At 42.4% G+C, this 22,609-nt stretch overlaps 1 pseudogene; it reads right to left on the bottom strand.

The window, feature by feature from the left end:
* Positions 1–2,190: 2,190 nt before the first annotated feature.
* On the bottom strand, positions 2,191–3,552 carry LOC149168454 (18S ribosomal RNA; annotated as a pseudogene).
* Positions 3,553–22,609: the final 19,057 nt, after the last annotated feature.

Raw genomic sequence — 22,609 nt, 5'->3', positions numbered from 1 at the left:
ATCCACAACAATCCCACCTTTTCTCCGTAAAGCTAGGGGCCAGAAGGAAGAAGGGAAGAAAACAACATGAAAGAAAGGCATATCAACCATGTCTACTGGCTCACAAGCGGAGGCTTCAAACATAGAACAAGCTTCCCCAATGTCGTGCCTTGGCAAAAAGGGGGGAACTGTAGGGGACGATGATCGAGAAGGACTAGGGTGGCCACCCTAGGAGTGCGCACTGTGTTTCGTCCTTCCCAAACACCAATCCACAACAATCCCACCTTTTCTCCATAAAGCTAGGGGCCAAAAGGAGGAAGGGAAGAAAACAACGTGAAATAAAGAGAGATATAAAACATGTCTACTGGCTCACAAGGGGAGGCTCAAACAGAGAACAAGCTTCCCTAACCCTGTTTCTTCACAAAAAGGGGGGAACTGCAGGGGAATACGATCAAGAAGGACTAGGGTGGCCACCCCCGGAACTCACACTGGTTCTCATCCTTTCTGAACACTAATCCACAACAATCCCACCTTTTCTCCGTAAAGCTATGGGACAAAAGCAAGAAGGGAAGAAAACAACATGAAAGAAAGAGATATCAAACGTGGCTACCGACCCACAAGGGGAGGCTCAAACAGAGAAAAAGCTTCCCAAACCCCATGCCTTCACAGAAACGGGGGAACTGCAGGGGACAACGATCGAGAAGGACTAGGGTGGCCACCCTGAGAACTCACACTACTTTTTGTCCTTCTTGAACACCAATCCACAACAATCCCACCTCTTCTCCATAAAGCTAGGGGAAAAAGGAAGAAGGGAAGAAAACAACACCAAAGAAACAAAGATCCCAAGAAAAGAGAGAAGCTCAATAGCACGCCGAGTAGATGTCTGCTAACCAAAAAGAAATCAAACAAGGCACCCAATCAAAAATCATCCCACCTCTTCACACCCTCCCACATACATTATGGCACAACACCCTTTCTAGCTTACAACATAACAAACAACAATCAAACAACCAAGCAAATAAATCACAACCTAAACTTGACGACTAGAAAAGACAAGGGCTACAATGAGACCAGCATCTAGAGCACATTATTGAGAGGTAAACAATGCCCCAACCCACCACAAGGCTTCAAATGACAAATAGACTACTAATAACAAACCTAGCCCGCTATTACACCCCTCCGTGTACAAAACACCCAACAACCTTTCTAGCGAGAAAGTCAACAGGGGTCAAAAATCAAACTCCAAAGAGGAGTTGTCACAGGCCAACACTCAATGCTGAAGAAAGCCACGAGCCATAAATACATCAATGGTGCAAGGCCATTAAAGAGAGGGACATCCGCAAAGTGCACACCAAGAAACGAAGAAATGACCAAGTCCCACAAAAAACCCACAATCCAAAGGAAGGAACAAAGACATAACCCACTACTTCTTTTTTCATTAGAAGGGGAGTGACTCATGAGAGGATGAGGAATTCCCTCGATGGCAAAGGCACAGGATAAGATTTGCCACCCTCATGCCCATTGGTGGGGGAAATTGTGATCTTTCTAGAGCTCAGACCGAGGGAGGGGTTTTTCATTACCTGGACACCCAACCCTTTTGCGAGGGCATATCGAGGAATGGTCGGGAGAAATAGGGTGGAAAAACCAATGGATTTAGCTACTCTTCATCCATCCCATACTAACCCCACCCGACAATTTCCCCTCACGAAAGGTTTGAGTTACCAGGCACGCGCGCAACCACTCCCTCGACCCAACCACCAGTAAAAAAGCTCACCCAAGCAACACATCAACCACCACCGCCTTTTTGAGAGAACCAACTATGGAAGCCCACACCCTTGGCCCATGCCTTCCAATGAACAAAAGACTGAGCACCACTGCTATGAATGAGTCTAAATTTATCCATCGTATTTCCCAAGCACCTCAACTACAGCAACCATGCCCAACCGAACAGATTGTCGGAAGGGCTCCCAAGAAACAAGCTTCTGAACCCCCTACAGAAACACATTGGGGGAAAGAAAAAAAAAAGGATGGGTGGGACAAGCATAAGCATGTATTGCAATCACACACATGAAAAAACAATCATTACCTTAAGACAAACAACCAACAATGTTCTTGCCAAACACCAAACCCACTCCCCTAGAAACACACCACACAGTCCCACATTGCAATCGAAACCCAACCAACTTGAACCAAAAAAAAAAACCCTACTATCGATGATCCTACCGTAGATTCACCTACGGTAACCTTGTTATGACTTCTCCTTCCTCTAAATGATAAGGTTCAATGAACTTCTCACGATGTCGAACGCAGTGAACCACCATCGTCGACGCAATCTGAACACTTCACTAGATCATTCAATCGGTAGGAGTGACGGGCGATGTGTACAAAGGGAAGGTACATAGTCAATATGTGTTGATGACATGCGCTTACTAGGAATTCCTCATTGAAGACCAATAATTGCAATGGTCTATGACCATCACGATGCAATTTGAGAAGATTTCCTGATCCTCTCAAACCAGGAATAAAAACTCATTGGTTGCATCAGTGTAGCACGTGTGTAGCCCAGAACATCTAAAAGCATCACCGACCTATTATTGCCTCAAACTTCCATGGCCTAAACGGCCATAGTCCCTCTAAGAAGCTTTCCACGAAGGGGAACCTCCATGTAGCTAGTTATCAGGCTAAGGTCTCATTCATTATCATAATTAACCAGACAAATCACTCCACCAACTAAGAACGGCCATGCACCACCACCCATAGAATCAAGAAAGAGCTCTCAATCTGTCGATCCTTACTATGTCTAGACTTAGTAAGTTTCCCTGTGTTGAGTCAAATTAAGCCACAGACTCCACTCCTAGTGGTGCCCTTCCCTAAATTCCTTTAAGTTTCAGCCTTGCGACCATACTCCCCATGGAACCCAAACACTCTGATTTCTCAGAAGGTTCTGGCGGAGTCCTTAGAGCAACATTCGCCGATCCCTGGTAAACATCACTTATGGTTGAGACTAGGATGGTATTTGATCATCTTCAAGCCCCCAACTTTCATTCTTGATTAACGAAAACATCCTTGGAAAATGCTTTCGTAGTGGTTTGTCTTTCTTAAATCCAAGAATTTCACCTCTGACAATGAAATACGAATGCCCGCAATAGTCCCTATTAATCATTATTCTGGTCCTAAAGGCCAACACAATAGGACCAGACTCCTATCACATTATTCCATGCTAATGTATTCAAAGCATTAGCTTTCTTTGAGCACTCTAATTTTTTCAAAGTAGCAGTGTTGGAGCTGTGATCCAACCAATTAAGGCCAGGAGCATGCTGCCGACAAAAGGGATGGAAGTGTGGGTGCATACTGAGTAGGCGGACTAACCTTTACGACCCAAGATCCAACTACGAGCTTTTTAACTGCAACAACTTAAATATACATTATTGGAGCTGGAATTACCATGGTTAATGGCACTAGACTTGCCTTCCAATGGATCCTCGTTAAGGGATTTAGATTGTACTCATTCCAATTACCAGACTGTAGAAATTTTGAATAATTTAACACATATTCACAGAGATTATCCTGATCATACAATTATAAGTGGAACATGTATAATACATAATCTCCGATACTTTGATCATCAATTTACAAAAGCAGAAACATTCACAGGCACACATAGAAGCATCAATCAAACTCATTAACACAGTATGTATCCCGGGGAAAGCATCTCGCTAAAAACCCCACACTATCTGTATATTATATTGATTGAATCATGTAACATTACAAAGTAAAATGCTTATCACAAGCAATCCAGTACTAGCTCCACCTGTTACACACAATACAGCTCAAATTTGATCTCCAAATCTATTCCACTGCTTGCCTGCCTCTCCAGTTCAATACCTGCTCAAGAACTAATGAGAATGGCTCACCAAACTCGTATTTCACCTCAAAATAATCACTCACACTTTGTTGGATGTGAGCAAAGGCTACAATACTGGGAAAATACGTGAGCAAACTCACTGGCATCCTCAATCCCTTGATTGTGCAAGATCTGGTGCACAAACTATAGTCACAACTGATAGCAATCTGATTCTCTACCACCTGTCCCTGTTGAACTGAACATGCACTGACATGCAACTGAGTTAACTGATGTATTCTATAGTTTCATTATGAGTTAATAACTTGTGAATTAATTAATAACTAATTCACCCAACTCATCTCTAGTCTATTGATCAGTTAGACTAAATAAAACTAGTTTAACAAAGCTAAACTGAACACAACTCCATCAACTGCACCTCTAATCCACTAAACTCAACTCACTTGAGTTCTAACTGAAGTATTGCATGCAAATATTAGTCATCCCATAGGTAACCACGTATTTCCCTCTGGGATCTGCATGTACCACATCTGTAACTCATCCTGAAGTGCTCCAAGAGAATAAGATCAAGTTTATAGTCCAAATATTATTATGAGACAATAATATTTGACTTTTCTATTTTTGACAGCCAGTCTAAAAATAGACTTTGATCACTCACACTGTGGTAAAAAATAGAAGTCCATCTATTTTTCCCAACTTGACCAATCATCCATAAACAACAACCTGCAATCCATAGACATGATCCATATGTCTAAAAATAGACATAGTCTAAAAATAGACTTGCGCCAAAAATAGCCTGCGGGCCCACTTAGTGAAGGCGACTTATTTCACTAAGCTCCATCATCTTGTTGCACTCTCAATAGTCATTTCTTGTTGCACACTTTTCAACACTCCCTCTCAACAAGAAAGGCTTCCTCTCAAACCCAATCCTATAACTCTGGAATGTTCTCCATGCAACACATATGGCCGGTCCACTTGCTCTGTCATCAAAGTCTCTGGCTGCTATTGCCTCTGTCGACTGAAACTATGCATCTCTGTGCTCTTCAGTATCTGACTGCTCTCGCCTCTGTCACTTTGATCTCTGACTACATCCATGCTGCTGCTGGTTCTATCTCCCAGCATTGCATCTGCACTGCACCTCCCAATTGACCTCCCTATTGGGATAGAAACATCCTCTGATGCTAAAGCTCTACCAGCTGATGACAAGTGCTCCCTCTCTGACATCTTCACTACTGCAACATATCCATGTATCTCGCACCATTGCACACCTCTCTGTGCTACCTAGCACTGTGCAAAACACTTGTGCCTCTCGCATTGCTGCAGCCTGCTAGCTATGCACTGTCCTGGGATTCCCTGCACTGTCGCTCTCTCTGCCACTCCATCCACATCTGTCTCTACCCAATCAATCAGTTCCTACTACTACACATCTGGGCTCCTGTAGCAAGGTCTCATCCAAGAGGTTGGGTACCTCAAGGATCTTGCCCCTCCTCCTTGGGACAATCAATCCACATCACCCCACCTCCTACCTAGAGGTATTCCTGCATGCGATCCTTCATCCGATCTGGCTCAAAGTTTCCCCCTACTAGAGGTCTCTGGATGAGTAGATGTCTCTACTCTATCTCCTCTCAGCTTCCCCTGTTGTGGCTCCTCCAAAACCTCCTGAAGTTGCTGCACCAATTGTGGCTCCTCCACAATCGTCTGAGAATTCTTCTGGCTTTGCATGTTGAGAGGTAATGTATGCTCCCTCTCAACCACCAAGTCTCCATCATGACAACGAAAGCATCGCACTTTCGATTTTTCAACCTTCTTCCCATCATTGGAAGAACAAGATTCGGAAAGAGAAACCTTCCCCTTCCCCTTCTTCGCCTTACTGACTAAGGCACAGTTCTCATCATCCTGCATGGATGAAGAACTGACTCTGGTGCTCTGTCTAATCTCCTCCTGCATCAAATCTGACCATAGTCGTTCCCAATTTGGCAGTTTCTCCCTTCCATTCACTGAGTCCTGGTAGCTATGCCAACTCTTAGGAAGGTCAAGGAGTGCTAGACTCACCATCCTCATCCAACAGTCACCCCCACACTTCCCAGCTCATCCTGGCATTGGGTGAACTTCGTGAGATACTGGGGCATACTATCTCCATTCTCACACTGAATGATTCTGAGTTTATCTCTTGCTTTGGAATTAAATCTGAATTCCACCAGCTCAAAAACTCAACCACTTCCGATCTAGAATTCGTGAGAACAATGTATTTCTTGTACAGAGATTGACTGTCTGGGCATTCACCGGATATCTCACCTTCCAAAAGAAGGATGAATTCAGAGGTTACCTAGCCCGATTACAGACTCTGCCTGAAGAAATAGAATGTAAACACTTCCTGAATAGTAGATCTGATGATCAATCCTCACTTGATATCCTATAAAAAGCTCTTCTACAAATCAAGCAACTCTGATACCATGTAGAAATTTTGAATAATTTAACACATATTCACAGAGATTATCCTGATCATACAATTATAAGCGGAACATGTATAATACATAATCTCCTCTACGTTGATCATCAATTTACATAAGCAGAAACATTCACAGGCACACATAGAAGCATCAATCAAACTCGTTAACACAGTGTATATCTCGGGGAAAGCATCTCGCTAAAAACCCCACACTATTTGTATATTATATTGATTGAATCGTGTAACATTACAAAGTACAATGCTTATCACAAGCAATCCAGTACCAGATCCACCTGTTACACATAATACAGCATAGATCTGATCTCCAAATCTATTCCACTGCTTGCCTGCCTCTCCAGCTCAATACCTGCTCAAGAACTGATGAGAATGGCTCACCAAACTCGTATTTGACCTCAAAATAATCACTCACACTTTTCTTGACGTGAGCAAAGGCTACAATACTGGGAAAATATGTGAGCAAACTCATTGGCATCCTCAATCCCTTGATTGTGCAAGATCTGGTGCACAACTATAGTCACAACTGATAACAATCTGATTCTCTACCACCTATCCCTGTTGAAATGAACATGCACTGACATGCAACTGAGTTAACTGATGTATTATATAGTTGCATTATGAGTTAATAACTTGTGAATTAATTAATAACTAATTCACCCAACTCATCTCTAGTCTATTGATCAGTTAGACTAAATACAACTAGTTTAACAAAGCTAAACTGAACACAACTCCATCAACTGCACCTCTAGTCCACTAAACTCAAGTCACTTGAGTTCTAACTGAAGTCCTGCATGCAAATATTAGTCATCCCATAGGTAACCACGTATTTCCCTCTGGTATCTGCATGTACCACATCCGTAGCTCATCCTGAAGTGCTCCAAGAGAATAAGATCAAGTTTATAGTCCAAATATTATTATGAGACAATAATATTTGACTTTTCTATTTTTGACAGCCAGTCTAAAAATAGACTTTGATCACTCACACTGTGGTCAAAAATAGAAGTCCATCTATTTTTCCCAACTTGACCAATCATCCATAAACAACAACCTGCAATCCATAGACATGATCCATATGTCTAAAAATAGACATAGTCTAAAAATAGACACAGCCTAAAAATAGACACAGTCTAAAAATAGACTTGCGCCAAAAATAGCCAGCGGGCCAACTTAGTGAAGGCGACTCTTTTCACTAAGCTCCATCATCTTGTTGCACTCTCAACAAGCATTTCTTGTTGCACACTTTTGAACACAGACTTGATGAGCCCAGTATTGTTATTTATTGTCGCTACCTCCCCATGTCAGGATTGGGTAATTTGCGTGCCTACTCCCTTCCTTGGATGTGATAGCTGTTTGTTAGGCTCCCTCTCCGGAATCGAACCCTAATTCTCCATCGCCTATCACCACCATGGTAGGCCTCTATCCTACCATTGAAAGTTGATAGGGAAGAAATTTGAATGAAGCATCACCAGCACAAGGGCTGTGCGATCCGTCGAGTTATCATGATTCACCGGAGAAGTGGGCAAGCCCGCAGTAGCCTTTTATCTAAAAAATTTATCCCTTCCAAAGATTTAGGACTTGGTCCATGTATTAGCTCTAGATTTACTACGATTATCCAAGTAGTGGTACCATCAAAAAAACTATAACTGATTTAATGAGCCATCCATAGTTTCATAGTCTGAATTAGTTCATACTTAGACATGCATGGCTTAATCTTTGAGACAAGCATATGACTACTGGGAGGATCAACCAGGTATCACCCTCCCACTTCCAAGAGCATTCCGGGCACTCTCTTACTAAGAGACAACCTAAACACTAATCAAGTCAAAGAGATATCAAAATATCATGTAAAAATTTTATGCTAAGGACATGGCGAACAAATGGGTAGACCTGCCGAGGAACAACACACCAAGGCCACTTCAGAGTTTGCAACCATGCCCCAACCAATGAGAAAACGAGCGATCACTCACCCACTCCCTTAGAAATGCCTCCAAAAGCCTCCATGCCCCACAGCGAGGCCACCTAGGAGTCCACCCGGATAGTAGCAACTGTGGACCTCGATCTCCCAATCGCCTCTGGCAGCCTCGATGCAAAGGAAATAAATGGAGAACAATGAACCATGCAACCTCTATATTATAAATGAGTCCCAACCCTCCCTCCCCACACCGAGGCCACCTAGGAATCCACCTGGACTGCAGCAACTATGGATCTCGATCTCCTGATTTCTTGCGGTAGTCTCTATGTGTAGGAGAAGGAATGAAATAAAAATAGGATGACCGACTGCAAATCCTATCATAGAGAGGCCATACAAACCTCCCCACCCTGCAGCGATGCCACCTAGGAGTCCACCCGAACATCAGCAACAGTGGACCTTGATCAGATGATCGTCTGCGGTAGCCTCGACACAAAGGCAAGGGAAGGAAATAATAAAAGAAAAACTGAGCCCACAACCTCCCCTAGAAATGCCCCCCAACCCTCCCCTCCCCGAAGAGAGGCCACCTAGGAGTCCACCCAGACAGTAGAAATGATGGACCTTGATCTCATGATCTCCTATGGAAACCTCAATGCAAAGGAAATGGAAGGAAATAAAAAAATACCAACTGAGCCCACAAGCTCTCTTAGAAAATTCCCCCCAACCCTCCCTGCACTGCACCGAGGCCACCTAGGAGTCCACTTGGATATCAGCAATGGTGGACCTCGATCACTTGATTGCCTGTGGCAACCACGATGGGAAGGAAAAGGAAGGAAATAAGTGAAAATCAAGAGGCTCGCTACACAATACAATAACATATCCAAATAGGAGGAGGGATCAGGCAACTCCACACCCCATGCACCCTACATATAGGCAACCTAGGAGATTTCCCATAGCTTTACCAACTGGACAATGAATAATTTTCCCCTACGGCCACCTCCACGCAGAGGAGGGAGGTTGAAGCGTTCCACCTCAAAATCCTTCTTCCATATAGACCCCACCATCAACGCAACAAGCCTCCTCCCCATTGCACCATGAGCGCATACACAATTGAAACAACAAATGCCCATAAACATTGTGAATTAAAATTTCCAACCGCAAAAGCCTGCCACACATGCAAGATGCAAGGAAAAATCCGACCACTCGATTAAACATATCGGCCAACACATCTATCAAAACCTCAAAGACAATGCAACCATGGACGATGTGCACTTTGAAAGGAATTCCAACCCTTAACTTTTCAATAAGGTGAATAGCGCCTCACATCTCCTAACCGAAAAAGAAATCAAGAGGAAGGGTTGGTGGTTTACAACCAAAACCCTTCCACATTCCTCTTAAATGTATGCATTTCAACCGACAATGCCAACATAGAAAGAGTACAAGAACAAGAAACCCGCACCAAAAATAGCCAAAAAATGAAGAGGCTAGCCATCATAGGGAGTCACACCATGACAACCCATACAACTCCGAGAGATTATAGTAGAAGGGGAATTGTTCACATATTCCTCCCGACACAAGCATGGCCAACATTATCGCTCATGTGTTACCAAGTGGGTATGGAGAGGAGATGAAAATAGGCCACCCTATAAATGACCCAAGGTCATTCTTGAGGCAAACCCGAAAAACCAATTCAATTACCAACCCACCTTTCACATGAAAATCAAAACCCTCCCCACCAAATAGGGAGGAGTGTTACACTAAAATTTTTCACCATGACTATTTGCAGTTAGTATGGCTCCATTAACTGTCATACTATCCTCCTTGGCAAGTCTCATACCTCTGCTCTCCATGTCAAACTCCAACAAAGAGAGAAAGTCTTTAAAAATCTATATATCTCTGGGTACGTGTTATAGACATTTTTGTGCCTTACAGCATGAAGCATGAAATGTCCATAATCTAAGGGATCCAAAGTCCCTAAACATGTTGTTCCTACCCCTAGAGGAACAAGGTCAGCAAACCACAGCACTGAATAAAAGTTCTCCACCTGAAAACACTCAAAAACAAGGCAATTATGGATCATGTCAACTGCTCCACTGAGCATCTGCACTGAATGTCAACTGCTCCACTGTCTACCTGCGTTGAATGTCAAATGCAAAGAAGGCTACCTGCGTTGGGCGAGTTTGGACATGTGGCACAGTCATTCCTCAAGGTGTCAATGCCCAGGAAGCTTCCAAAATGACACTTGGATCAGGGAATTCGACTGGTGATGAGTAAGAGGTTCTAGATCTCCAAGTGGAAGCAAGAACCTCCAAGTGGACTCAAGAACTGAAGAATAACTGAAGTGAGATAGGACACTAGTCAGCTTCATGCCAGCCTCAAGCTGACTCATCCTTTCTCCAAAACTCCTATATATAGATCTCTCTCATGAGGTCCAGGGAGGCTGGAATCTTGTGAATGTAAAGAATTGCTGTTGGTTTGAGTTTAGAACTATTGGGTGATTTGATTTGAAGGAGGTGAAGAGGAGATTTCTTTCTGTTGGGAAGGTGATGTTGGTTGGGCCTCTTATGGTTGTATCACTTCCTGAACTTTACTTCTTCCATTAATAAAGCATTTGAGGTTCTTCTATATGCATGTGTCTCAATGATGTATTGTTATACTTGTGTATTTGATTTATTCTAATCCTTGAATCAATTATGAATGTATGCTTCTTGTAGTTTCCCTTTCTTGCCATTTTGCAGGATCTTGGCGTAGCTGGGCCAGTGAAAGAGCAAGGAGATGGGAGCAAGCAGCAAGGAGAGAAGATTGGATCAAGCATTAGCGAAAGACATCGGTTAGTGGATCTCTTTCTCCCCTATTTTTCTTTCATAAAGAAGAAATCTTAGATAGCTTTGCTTTGATTGTTGCTGAGGTACTATCACCTTTAGAGTGGGATAGGGTCATTCCGTATTGGATACTTTTCCCAACAAAAAATTGGCGACTCCACTGGGGATCGTATCTTGTTGGTTGTTTGTGTTTTTTGCTATTCATTTCCTAAACACAGGGAGTACCGAATCGAACTGCATTTGGATCTTTCAAATGCAAAGTAGAGGGCAGCTACTCTAGCTCAGTTTCTGGGCATGTTTATGATTTGAAGAGCTGATCCACAAGGACTCTAAATAGCTCTTAGTGATATCTTTTCATCCTCCTTTTCATCCTTTAGTGTGTACTTGATTGATAGCTTTGATTTGGCCAAAAACTATTGATTTTTGAGCAATATGTGACCCAGAACTTGAGAAAAACAAAAGTTTCTCTCTTCATTGCAGGCACTGTGAAGGCAGTCTGCATTTCATCGCAGGTCCCGAAGGGGCTACCTGCGCTGAATGTCAAACTGACAGTGTTCTACCTGCGCTGAACCAGTGTGGCCTTGTGCAACTGGGGTTCTCTGCTTTCTGTTGCCCTGTTTTCATCCCTGTTTTTGCAGCCTGTTATCAGTCAATGTACCTATCTGAAACCACCTTTCTTTGCCACTATTCCGCCTCGGTTGTATAAAGAAACTGTATTTTTTATTTATGTATTTCTTACATCATTTGCAGTTTCCCATAACGAAAGTGAACTAGTCTTGCTGTGGCCTCTTAGATCTAGACCTGTGATAAGTGTCGTTTTGATCTTAAGAGTTAGTTTGTTTGCTGTTCATAGCTGATTGAGCTTTTCCTTTCGTCATATGGTTTGAATTTATGTATTTCTAGTGTTGAAACAAGTAAATCTTAAGGTGTCTTTCGATTTTGGACAAAAGCTTGTTTGCTTTCACTTGAAATTGAACTCAAAGTTATACAACAACTTTCTTTTTGTAGTACATCAACATTAAGGAAGAGAAAAGAAATACCTGCATTGTGCATTTTGCATTTGATAAGTTTGCATGTTTATTTAGGAAAAAGTGCATTAGTGTGTGCTCTATGATCTGTGTGAAAAGATGATGTCTTTCTTTTCCCTCAGTAGTTAAGATTTTCATAAGTTGAAAAGATTGAAAAAGCTTGCTTCTCATCTTTAGACTGCATTTAGGAATTTGTATCATACATCTCGTGGTGAACCTTGAAAGGAAAACTTTAAAAAGATCAACTTAAAATATATTGAATGAACCTAATAACGCTTTGAAACATAACACAAACACATAGAGGCCTAAGCTAGAGACGTGTTCCGGCGTCGTTAAACGTAGTGACTGTCGATCTCGAAGAAGGTGGGTGATTCCTCCTGAGAGTCGGTGGCACTAATACGGACTTGTTCTCCCACGTACCGTCACGTATATATTGGGAGACCCCTATAGGCATATATCTTTTATCCTTAGGAAGCCGTGTCGACCGCCCTACTGATCGCAATGCAGTGAACACATCATTCACGAAGATCGACCACCCGTACCGTAAAACGTATTCTGTGGTTTTGCGAAAAGTTTGGCACACTCTCTGCCTAGATCTCCAGAGTAGTTTCTTTTGGCCTTTTTCAAACTCTATAATGGAAAAAGTCCATCCGATCATTTGTCACTTCGGGCTCGTTAAAACATCGAAGGAGACTAGAGTCATCTTTAGCTTTTTCTCGACTCTTAAAAAGTGAAAAAGCAAGTTGTGTCTAAAGCGTCGTTATAAAATTTATTTTAAACGGAACATAATCACCTCCTATTCCTGCGTTGATCCGTAGGTCGAGAACATGGAACGCACCAACCAAGGAATTCCACATGATGGAAATCCTAGTCCTTTCTCCTCTTGGGGAGAAGTTGGTGCGCCCCACATGGCCACATTGTCGCTTCCAGGACTGACAATTGGCCTGCCAATTTGGCTATTCTCAACCAATGTAGTTCAGAACACCATGGTTCCTAAACAGTCGAGTCAACAGTTAGATCAGTCTAGAGCTGCCCACCAGCCTTCTACTTCCTATAACTCTTCCTCCAATCCTTCATCTTCGCAAGGTAGAGCCGGCAAAAGCCAAGCTCCCATGGAGAAGAAGGAGAAGAAGAAGAGAGAGAAGAAGAAGAAGGAGCCTAAGGCGACTGGGGGCAAGCAAAAGACACCTGACAAAAATCCACACACAGCACCGACCGAGCCTAAATCGCCATGTGTCATATGTAGAGGAGACCACTTCCATAGAGATTGTCCCTGTATTCCCCGGATACTAAGGGACTGGTCCCCTCGTTTGCACAGTTCGGGAGCATCAACCTTTGATAGCCATGTTGAATGCTTACCGTCAACCAGAGAAAGTGAAGGTTCAAGACAAAGAGGGGGAGCAAGATCCCCCTGCAGACTATGTGAAGGCGATCACGCCATCCACCGTTGTCCCTTATTAGACGAAGCGAAGAGAGTTTTGGAAGATCGTCCGGTTTCACCGTTGAGACTTCCTCCTGGATACAAAAAACTCGTGCCAAGTCCTTCGTTGGTTGAGAATACAGCTGGCCCGCTCAAGTGGTCGGATGAAGCATCAGTCATTGAAAATGAACCTACTGAATCCAGACCGGATGAGAGTCCAAAGGTCGAAACGGCAGTTGACCCGGTTCTCCCTTCAGAAGTTTCATCTTCAAATGACACCGTCACTGAAGACTCATCTTCAAATGACACCCTCATTGAAGAGAATAAGGATGACACCATCCAGATTATTTTCATCAACACAGACTCTGATGAGCGTTAGGGCAATGCGCCCATTCCTTTATCGCAGGAAGGAACATCGTCAGGGTCATATCCGACCGTATATTCGGTCCCACCACCAAGCAACCTGGTTGTATCCTTTGATTGGAACCAGCTAGGCAAACCCCGGTTGCTAGCCAGTATACCATTCAGAATCATAGTCCAAATATACAGAATGGTAATGGCTGGCACTATTATTGATGAAGGGGCATCTGTGAGTATCCTTTCCTCTGTTGCTTGGAAAGCACTGGGTTCCCCGACGCTTTTGCCTGAGATAAGAAATCTCTCGGGTTTCGATAAAGGAACCAATCGACCATTAGGGATCCTCCCCAATGTGCCTGTTACATTGAAAGGGAAGACCGTTCAAATGAACGTGATGGTCGTTCAAGGACCCTTGGATTATAACCTATTCCTTGGACGAGACTATATATATTGCATGGGAGCAATAGTCTCCTTACTCTTTAGAGTAATGTGTTTTCCACACGAAGGAAGGATGGTCAAGCTCGTAGACCAACTTTCATTTCCGGGATCACGCATCGCAAATAGTCACATACCAACCCTGAATGGTCTATTCAATCAAGAAATGTATCCACCCCCAATCCTCCTTCCCGATGAGTGCGAGTGATTCGGAAAGATGGGACTGGAACCCAGGGGGCATGCGTCCTGGTCTGCGTTGGGCAGAGAAAACTTTGGGTATAAGGTAGAATTTCCGCGAGAGAATATGACTAGTCCATACCCCGTCCGTGGATGGAAGAGGGGTTGTTCTAGAATAGGATTCTTCTGTCAAGGTTACGTGTTTGGCACCAGTCATTCACCCTTGTCTATTTCGGTAGGCATTGCCGAGGAAGCGTTTTGTTTGAAAGATTAACGAGACAATCTTTGGGTAACTAGAAAGAGGTAAGCCTCCCTCGATAACACAAATGTTTTGTCTTTGAGTAGTGTTCTTCTCTTGTTGCAAGTAGCTGCTCTCTTGTCGCAAGTAGCTATTCTCTTGCGATCTTGCGAATAATCTGTTAAAAGTTGGGCTAACGAGAAGACAAGTATCGTATAGACCCGTTAAAAATAACGAGAAGACAAGTATCGTTAACATTAGACTAGCAAGACGACAAGTAGCTGTGAACACCCAAAGAAAAGCAGAGGTGGGAGAGAGGAGGGGCAACCTTGAAATTGTATTTTATACCTGGGGGCATGCAAACCTTTTGGAGTGCAAGCTAAGAGCGGTTATTTATCTGTTTTTGGGATTAGCCGTTTCCGAACTTGCATAAAAAAAGGATATGGAGTAAAGCTTAGTGAAGATGAAACTCCTTAAAAAATAGAGATCTCACAGGGGACATTTCTTATCTTATGACTGGTATTATCGAGCAGTTTTAGCACATAGTTCATGCTCGTTAAAAAATAAACATAAGATCGAGCAGTTTTAGCACATAGTTCATGCTCGTTAAAAAATAAACATAAGATCGAGCAGTTTTAGCACATAGTTCATGCCCGTTAAAAAATAAACATAAGATCGAGCAGTTTTAGCATAAAGTTCATGCTCGTTAAAAAATAAACGCAAGATCCGAGTAGTTTTAACGCGGTCTTCATGCTCGTTAAAAAATAAATAAAAGTAGTGAGCAATGTTTCCTCCAGAGTTTAAGGTCATTTTTATCTAAAAAATGAACCTATCCCGGTAAATAACCACTGTGATAGTAAATTTATCAGCCATAAAAGCCTTGGTCGTGTTTGCACCTGCCACCTCCACTTTCATTTGGCCGATCATTCACCTCCATATGATTGTTTACCCATTTTTAGGAACAGCTGCGAAGAGTGATTTCACCTAGCCATCCTTCTGACACTGCCGTGATTGGAAAATTCCAACCTGTACCTGGAATCAGTTGCTATCCCTGTCTATCACTCGTTCCTCAAAAGACGAGTCTTCTTTAATCTCTTTTCAACTGACTCGTAAAATATGAAAAGTTTGCCGAGTTTTGGCCTTCCAGCTCGTTAAAGGACCGAAGGAGCTATCCCTCCTCTAGATTTTAATCTTTTTGGACCTGAGGGATTATTGCACAAAAAGGTCGAGCGCTTGTTTTATTCGGCTCGTTAAAGTTATCGAAAACTCATCCCTTTTGTATTGTTTTATACTTTTTCGGACTTAAGGGATTAGATGATGAAAAAGGAATTTTGGAGTTAACTTTATGTACCTTTTCAGACTCTCTAAAAATGAAAAGGACCGAGTTTTCCTTGTCGTTAGACTCGTTAAAATGATTAAATAGTGACAAACTTGTCTTTAGACGAGAACGAGTTTCCCTATCGCTAGGCTCGTTAAAACATAGCGATGGGCTTGCCCGAAGGGAAGGTTATAGAACAAGCATATGTTATCCTCCTCAAGCTTGATAAAAATAAAGAGGTACTGGTCAGAAATGACTGGGGAAAAATTGGGAGAACCTCAAAGCTTTAATGGTAGCAAGTCGCTCTTGAACATGACACTTTTCTTCCGTACCACATCGGGTTGGGTTGTTTCATTCACCGGTCTCATCACCATGGTCTCGCCAAACCATCCACATTTGGGGTAATGCTACCGATCCATCGCATCAGTGTCGTTATATGTTCAAGAGATGTTGTTCAGAAAGAGTCAACCGTGTCCCATCCACTACCATACATCATCTTTCATCCTTTCATGGCCGCCACCCTGAATCATATTTCACAGATTGTTTTCACCTCCATTAAAATCATTAGCTCCGTTCCGTGTCACTGATGTGGGATTCATTAAGGCCCTCCTTTGACGGATCGCTTCTTGTCGACTTCAGCTCATTATCCAAGAAGTTGATCTAGGAACAACCCCCTCAGTACTTTGAAGCTTGCATGCCTCAATGGCAAGTTTCTCACTTCCGGTGACAGGTATACGTCAATGACCTTCGACCAGAAGATTTTGCGTGGTGTTGGACGCCAAGTCCTATATTCACACCATGTAAATTGTACTGCAGTGCCTTTAGGTTCATTATCATTATCGGTGATTCCTCTCACGCTTGTTAACGGTTTACATCATTGACCGGTAATCAAGCGATGTCTTTCCATGTTCGACTTCAGCGCAATTCTCACATGGATCGACTTGTACTTAGAGTGAAGATCGAACGAGTTTGAAGACCCCGGATCTAGTTTCATCCATCTGGGCTACGATATATATTCAGGAAATATAAAGACATTTGACATGTACATCATTGCAGCAGATGATCATCCTACTCAAAGGATGATAATTTTCACCAAAATTATCAGTCTACCATCAGACGATCGTTTGTTCTATGTACCAAAATGAATTTATAAAGCTGATCATGGGAATGCCCGCCTCAGCTCGATCATGAAAACAGTATAAAAAATAATGTATTGTATTGTATCTTATTACAGGTCACCTCTTAGCGATTGAATGAACTTCGGATCCTCCTGATAAAGCATTTCACCCGATAAACGACCTCATACTTTAGGGGGCAACTGTTATAGACATTTTTGTGCCTTACAGCATGAAGCATGAAATGTCCATAATCTAAGGGATCCAAAGTCCCTAAACATGTTGTTCCTACCCCTAGAGGAACAAGGTCAGCAAACCACAACACTGAATAAAAGTTCTCCACCTGAAAACACTCAAAAACAAGGCAATTATGGATCATGTCAACTGCTCCACTGAGCATCTGCGCTGAATTTCAATTGCTCCAATGTCTACCTGCGTTGAATGTCAACTACAAAGAAGGCTACCTGCACTGGGCGAGTTTGGACATGTGGCACAGTCATTCCTCAAGGTGTCAATGCCCAGGAAGCTTCCAAAATGACACTTGGATCAGGGAATTCGACTGGTGATGAGTAAGAGGTTCTAGATCTCCAAGTGGAAGCAAGAACCTCCAAGTGGACTCAAGAACTGAAGAATAACTGAAGTGAGAGAGGACACTAGTCAGCTTCATGCCAGCCTCAAGCTGACTCATCCTTTCTCCAAAACTCCTATATATAGATCTCTCTCATGAGGTCTAGGGAGGCTAGAATCTTGTGAATGTAAAGAATTGCTGTTGGTTTGAGTTTAGAACTATTGGGTGATTTGCTTTGAAGGAGGTGAAGAGGAGATTTCTTTCTGCTGGGAAGGTGATGCTGGATTGGGCCTCTTATGGTTGTATCACTTCTTGAACTTTACTTCTTCCATTAATAAAGCATTTGAGGTTCTTCTATATGCATGTGTCTCAATGATGTATTGTTATACTTGTGTATTTGATTTATTCTAATCCTTGAATCAATTATGAATGTATGCTTCTTGTAGTTTCCCTTTCTTGCCATTTTGCAGGATCTTGGCGTAGCTGGGCCAGTGAAAGAGCAAGGAGCTGGGAGCAAGCAGCAAGGAGAGAAGATTGGATCAAGCATTAGCGAAAGACATCGGTTAGTGGATCTCTTTCTCCCATATTTTGCTTTCATAAAGAAGAAATCTTAGATAGCTTTGCTTTGATTGTTGCTGAGGTACTATCACCCTTAGAGTGGGATAGGGTCATTCCATATTGGATACTTTTCCCAACAATAGTACGTAGTTTCTCTTAGCCTTACCTGCGTGTATGCACCCCAAGTTCACAGTACCTGCCTACTTGTACGCTCTGTCTGTAAAGGTCTGGGTGTGTACTCCTGTAAAGGTCAAAAGGCACAAGTTTCACTCCAAAAAAGTTACTTGTGGTCATTTCTAGAGCATTCTAGAAGCTTGTTTGACGTGTATGGAGCGCCTCCAGATGGTTCATGTATCCCTATGAAAGAGGAACGTATCCCATCAAGAGGGGAGCTATCCCATCCAAATAGGGGCTTATCCCATTGATGGTGGACCTGATTAACTTCCTCTAGAGCACTATAAATACAGGCATTGGGCCAGAAGGAGGGGAGGTTTTGAAAGCTGAACATTCTTAAGGGTAGATGTTGCTGGAATTAGGACTCCCTTGTAAAGCTTGAGAGGAGAGATTCCCATCCTTTCCTAGCCTTATTTGGAAGTGGGTGAGCTGATCAAAGTAAAGGAAAACTCTTGCTAGACCCTAGGAGGGACCTGCACAACACCAAGGCTCAGGTTGTAATGGTTTCTTTTGTTTCCACTTAATACAAATGAACTCATTTTTCTCAACAGATTGTTATTCATGATTTGTTTCATATACTCCTTGGTCTGTATGATGGATATGTGTTATTTTATAAGTTTATTAGGTGCTATTTAATCTTTTGTCTTGTTAGTGAATGCAGGTTTTGAAGAGAAGGAGGAGCTCATCCGGATCAGCGAGGCTGGACTACTACAAAGCGTTGTACTAAAGGTATGTTATAATCACCTGATTACTTGTATTCTAAATGTATGTTTAGAGAAAGGTAGTGTTTATTTGTCTTGTTTGTCACTAGAAAGCCTTAGCTTCTAGGGAGGTCGGCTTTGTCCACAAAATCGACTCTTTCCGCATGACAAAATGGCGACTCCGCTGGGGAATCCATTGATGTGAATTATTTTTCCTTTGTGTGAAACTTTGAACTGAGAAAAGTCGTTTGTTTTCTGGTTTTTGGCTGTTTGACTGTGTATTTGGGTGGGCTAGCTTAGGGTTAAATTAGATTTTAGTTTTTCTTAGTTTTGCTAGCAGTACGCACCCTCTGAGTTGAGCACAGTGCATACCTGTACGCACTGCAGCTTTGTGCACAGAGCGTACACGCACCTGTGCAAACAGGTTGCCTGCGTACCCTGTCAAAATTGAGAAAATTTCAATTTTCTTCTTTTTTGCCTCTTAGATTTTGTTTTTAATTTGTTTTTGCTGCCCAGATCCACTGGTTATCTGCCATAAATCTTCACCTAAGCTTGTTTCGTCAGTGTCAAGAGTTTTAGTGAAATTCATAGAGATTTTGCCCTAGGGTTTGATTTTTGCACTGGTCCTGTAGTGAATTTGGCTTTAGAAGTTGTAAAACCTTGGATCTCTCTGGTTTTTTCAGTCTTCTTAGGAGTCGGACCTTTCATAGAATCCACCCTTGTGAGAAACCTACCTTTGTGTTGTCTCTTTGCCGAATCTCGAAAAAGTTTGTTGATTGAACTTTGAATTTTATTCTTAAGAAAAAGAACAAAAGCTTTTGATTTTTGTTTTTGACTAGTTTTTGATTCTGCATTAACTAGTCCTTAGTTAGATTTTGACTGAGTAAAACATCCTGGAATCATACTTGGTAGGCTTTTGCCTCATTAGATTTACTTTTAGGTGCATTTCTCTTGGATTTGCTTTTGAGTGAAATTGAGTTGATTTGATTGCCATAGATTTTTTAACTTTGATTTCTGTTAAGGTAAGTTTTACATGCTTTGCTAATTAGGGAAAAATACAAAAAAAAATCTTTTGAAGAAAAGTTTGCTTTGGTGGCATTTGAGTCTTTGAAAGGAAAAGGAATTTTCGTGAAGTAATTAGTGGTCATGTGTTGTATGTTTTGGAAAAGGTAAAGAGTTTGTTTCTTTGATTTTCATTGCCAAGAAAGTTGTTTTTATATCCATTTTGCATTCTCCAAGTCTCTTAGCTAGGGAATTCATTGAAAAAGAAAATTAGCATAAATCATCCTAAGTGCATCTTTTTAGTGGATGTGAGTCGAGTCTACACACCATCAGTTTCATCTCCACTACCTTTTGTCCTAAAGAAAAGCCATAAAATTAACGCTTAAAGTAAAATCAACTTAGTAACTTTTTATTTACTAGGGCTCTGAAACACAAATATAGATCAGGCTAGTGTCTTGGAGTAGGAGAGTAATTAACTCTCCAAGACAGTAAAAACAAACAAGTAGCTCATCTTGTGGTAGGATAAATCCAACTGCTTCATTTGTACTCTGGGAAAGCTCCTCTTAAAGGAGAAGCACGAGACCGTGTCCGAACCAGTGAGGGGATCAATCCTCCTTCATTGGGAAAGACGCCAGATATGCACGTACTACAAACGGTAAACCTCGGATTATTGTCGAGGAGCCTAGGGTCACTTGTCGGTAAACCTTGGATTATTGTCAAGGAGCCGGCAAGGGGATTGAGCTTGTTACTCTGCCCTTGCGTGCTATCAGGTCGTAGACTGTTCCCCCAGGTATATTTGTTGCTGTTGGTAACCTTAGTGACCATTATCTTTAGGATTCTACCGAGGTGACGGTGGAGGGAAGATCCCACTGTACCTAGAGCAGACGTCGGCTAGACTCACTTGGATTTTCCGGGGGGTTCACTTCACTCGAGACAGTTAAAGTGGAGTAACTTGTGCTGGTCTATTCATTAAGCAGGTTTCCGGGGTAACTGTTCCACCCACCATTTCTGTACTAAATTCGGTGATGTTGGGTTTCATCTCCAACTATTGTTTTCGGTCCGGAAGGCTACTGTTTGTGTATGGTTTGACGCCCTAGATTCTTTAGGCATGTGATTCAAATTTGTTTGGTTCTTTAAAGACTTTAGGTGGTTTTCTTTGAGATTTTACTTTGTTTGCGTGTGCAGTAGTTAAAATTTTTTAACTGTGGCTGAATTACCGAGACAGTCCCGTAGACTTCGGGGCAAGTCTCTTGAGATTGTTGCCGTGGCCGATTTGTTGAGGAAGTCCCGTAGACTTCGGGGCGAACCTCCTGAAGACGTCCCGGGTCATTACGAAGGTTTGAAAGTCCTTGTAACTCCTAGTGGCAGTAAAGTAGGTTCACCTAAAGAAGGAGAGTCGTCGTTGGTAGTCCATCCAGATTACCAAGGTCTAGGAACAGGTTATAATCTCGAAGTTGTTGCAGTTTCTGAGCTTGCTGGTAGTTTTTCATCTACTAGTGATATAGGCGAAGAACCTGAAATATCTGAACCTGTTACTCCAACTTCTAGTGCTCCTGATTCACCTAGGGTAGAAAGAGTCATCACCGAAAATTTTCCTGCTGGTTTGATAGCTATTGAAGAACTTGCTCCAGAAGAAGAATTTGGTGTCTCTATCCTTGAAGATCAACCTACTATTGATCTAAGGGAGCATGAATCCATCTTTTACAGTCCTCCTAGAAGCACTACTTGGTATCTTTCGTTAACCAATTATTTGGACAACTCAGGGTTAAGTTTTTCTCCACCTCGTACTCCTTATCCACCAGGAGGTATTTATACTCCTGTAAATATGTCTGGTCAGTCGTCCGTGTTCACTAAATCTCCTGAATCTTTCTTGTACGGCGGTCCTTATGTTCCCTCTGGGTATCAGTCACTTTCTGGTACTTTTGCGGGAGCATCTCCTCAACCCATTGAACATGGGTTATTAGCTGGAAACAATGGTAATAAACCGTTGGGTGTAGGAGACATTTACATGATGTCAGGTTCAGTTCCCGGTTCTCAACCTCAAGGTGGCCAGTTACCGCCTGGGGGCAGCCTCAATTAACGCCTGCGGGGCAACCTCAAGGTACACAAATTGCATCTGGGGGGCAACCTCAAGGACAGTATGTACCCATAGTACAATACATTCCCCATGGTCAAACCCAGCCTCAATATGTACCCCAAGGTCAACCTCAGTATCAATTTATCCTTCAAGTTCAACCCCAGTATCAGTACTTACCTCAAGGGTATCTACCTCAAGGTTAGTACTCGAGTCAAGGTTATCAACAATCCCAAGGTCAATCTTATGTTCAAGGTACGGGAAATGTACCTTTCAATTATCAATCCTACCCTCAATCCGGTTATGGATATCAATATCCTCAACCTGTCATGGGTCAATACCCCGGAATGAACATAGTGTGGGATCCATCGCAAGTTCAACAGGTATTGCAGCCAAGCGTATAGT

The sequence above is a fragment of the Pinus tabuliformis genome, chromosome 4_2 (assembly GCF_031772625.1).
Source record: "Pinus tabuliformis cultivar Carrire ecotype Pingquan chromosome 4_2, CPIR1, whole genome shotgun sequence".
Lineage (NCBI taxonomy): Eukaryota > Viridiplantae > Streptophyta > Pinopsida > Pinales > Pinaceae > Pinus > Pinus tabuliformis.
This window is presented reverse-complemented; position numbering and strand designations above follow the sequence as displayed.